The sequence below is a fragment of the Melopsittacus undulatus genome, chromosome 2 (genome assembly GCF_012275295.1).
Source record: "Melopsittacus undulatus isolate bMelUnd1 chromosome 2, bMelUnd1.mat.Z, whole genome shotgun sequence".
Classification (NCBI taxonomy): domain Eukaryota; kingdom Metazoa; phylum Chordata; class Aves; order Psittaciformes; family Psittaculidae; genus Melopsittacus; species Melopsittacus undulatus.
The window spans coordinates 56576978-56580144 of record NC_047528.1 but is presented as its reverse complement, the minus strand read 5'-3'; positions in this window follow the sequence as shown (position 1 = coordinate 56580144).

The following is a 3167-nucleotide window of genomic DNA, read 5'->3' as shown; positions in this document are numbered from 1 at the left end:
TCACATGGGCAGTGTTCACCTGGAAGGTGTACATGACAAAACACAGCATGCACAACATTACAGTATATGTATTACAATTAAAAAATACCACATGGAGGAGCAGAAGTATTGTAATGACATGGAGATGGATTTACTGGTTCTGTACTCTGCTTTCCTCCTTTAAAGATCAATTGCTTAAACCTAAAATAATTTGCATAAACATCTGTACATTATTTATATCTGCTCTACTTTGATCGTTTTAATATTCCCCAAAATGTGGTGGAATCTTCCTGGCAGGGAGGAAGATGTGGTAATCATTTCACTGAACGTTTAACCCTCCTTCAGGAAATGAAGAGTCCAACACATTTTTTTCAGGAAGTGTGGGAAGGAGATAGCATGACAAAGGACAAAATTGCAGTGTTCAAGTAATGCAAACATTTTCCTGCGACAGACTCTTCATGAATATATATTTTTTTAATAAGGTTATTTTGGTTCTGCAAGCTGTTATTCATTTTTAAAGGTAGCAAAGATTGCATTTACTTTAAGGCAATAACAAAATAAGATTTACCTAAACAATTTTGTGGCCATTTGATATCTTGGACATATCAATTTGAATGCAGCTTGATTAGTTACCCAGCATTCCCATACAGAGGTGATTCTCATGTGCTGTCTAGAAATATCAGATGTTTTAGTGTCCTTTTAGCTGTTTTTAATAGGTTGTAGGTGTAAATTAGAAAACAGTTTTGTTTTGAAAGACATACCTAATAGCACATGTACTTCAGATATAAGATTTGAAGTTTTGCATGAGGGAAAAATAGAAAGGATGCTTGCATTAGAAAGAATAAAGAACAAGTGACTCTTATCTGTTGCTAGAATGTTGCTTTCCCTAAAACATTCTGTAAATTCCTTCATTCATGTCTGGACCTGAAACACAGTACATTCTTAATTAGTGGTATTTTCAGTCTCTTCTTCTCCTGAGGTGAAAATTCATTTCTAAATTTTATGAGATGTCAGACTTCCTCTAAAAGTGTGAAAAAACAGCTTGAAGGCTCTAAGTAAAAGGTTTTAGGCCTTGATTGACACAGTATAGTGGGTCATATGCTTGCCTGACAAGCAGTAAATTCTGAGCTATACTACAAAATACAGGTGTTTCTAAGGAAGATTCTGACTGGATTATTTGTAAGCATCAGCCTATATATCAAGTGTAGCAGAATGTAAAAGGCTTGTGGAGAATTTTTCTATGCTACATGTGCCCAGGAAAGAGAAGGTGCTGTGTATGTGACAATGAATTATATCAAACCAATGAAAATGGGGATTTCAGATTACACTGATAAAAAGCACAACCATCACTCAGACAGACTTTGACAGGAGCTTCCAATCAAAATTCCACTTTCTGGCACTGGTGGATTAATTTATAGACACACACACATGCACAAATTTTGAAGCTCTATTGATGAACAAATAATATCCTCCCAAATGAAACTCACAAAAAAACATCCCTTGGCAATGACTGTTTTGTAATGTACCCAGCCTACAGCATGACAGAAATACATTTGCACAAACAACTTTGTAACAGAGTGAAAGAATGCTTTCATTGACAACTAGAATTCCTCCCTTCACCCACTATTCTGATAAAAAAGGTATTTTGCTACCATGAAGATGTGATGGTTCATATTTTCCTGCCTATTCTGGAGCAGTTAATGATGGATAGACAATTCCTTTGTGCCAAATTTTGAACTGCCAGCAGTGTGTGGAAACTGCTTCTCGGTACCCTGCTTTTCTGTAACACACATTTTCTGCTTTCATTTGGTATAGTTAGAGCTATTTGCATGAAAAGAGAGGGTTGTGGAAGGGGTGGACTTAGAAATCCACCTAATCTTCCTGTTTACTCTTTGCATAAAGTCATAATCCCTGATGAAGCAGTCAGCATTTTTGCAATAGCAAATAAGTAAGTTGCACAAAGGAGATTGCACTTCAGGGATTCTGATCCAAAAGGTTCTAAGGGCTGTTACCTGGTGGCTGACTTCAACAGGGCCTAGAGACAGGCAGCATTTCTCACTATCAGACCTTTTTTCCTGAAGACAACCAGAAAAATTGCCATTCTTTTCAATGAAGCAGAATGATACCTTAAATGAGAAAAAGGAAATGAGTGCTGAAGAAACAAAGATGTTTCTTTCATGCAAATTATTTTACTAATAAATAAAAAAAAGGAAGTAGAACCAGGAAATACAAGAGATAAAGAGAAACTGTTGTCTGAATTAATGCCTTTCAATTTTTCCAATGAGGCATTTAGTTAGCATTTAGTAGCAATGTTCATTATACTTTGATAATTATTTAGAGCTTTCTCCATCAGAAACTGGTTGTAGTGAAAGACTGTATCATGGTTCAGTAGTTAGGGATTCTTTTACACTATTATACTAAAAAGAATAAAGAGGAGTTTTTCTAGGGGGAGGGCTGGGAACCCGAGAGGTAAAGCAGCTCAATTAGAGAAGACCTGAAGTTAACAGGAGTGAGTTTTGTAGGATATATATGTTTTAAATTAGCAGATTGCAAGAGAGTAATCCAAAGTAAATTAAAACTAAAAAAGCAACACCACCACCGCACATCCCCCAAGCCAAAACAGCAAAATCTTTCCTTATTGTCTACCCACCACAATATATGTAAAGGGAAAATGCAAGTAAAATGGGTGGTGTATATTCAGTGGTTGTTGTTGAGGTCAATGCTTGAGAGCTGTTACTGTGCAGTAACAGTAATGCTAATTAAAAGTCTTGCTTTCAATTTCTGTTACCACAGTTTTGGAAGTTACTCCAAGTTATCTGACTCCTGAGACTGTAGCTTGTACGAAAACCAAGATCTGTCTCCACTGAGCTAACTTTAAATTGTGCCCAACTTATACATGCATTTAGTCAATAACTTACATATGTATTTAGTCAATAACTTACACTGTAAGGTGAGACAAACACAAGAAAATAGTACATACTGATGAAACTCTATCTAAATTAATTATTGCCAAGAAAAAACAGCTGGTTATAGTAGTAGGGGACTCTACTTTGGAAGGAACAGAGGCACCCATTTTTGGCCTGACCCAGTGTCAAGGGAGGTGTGTTGCCTATCAGGGGCACAAATTGGGGATGTCTGCTCTAGTAAGTCCCACTGAATATTAACCACTTCTAGAGATCCATGTGGGT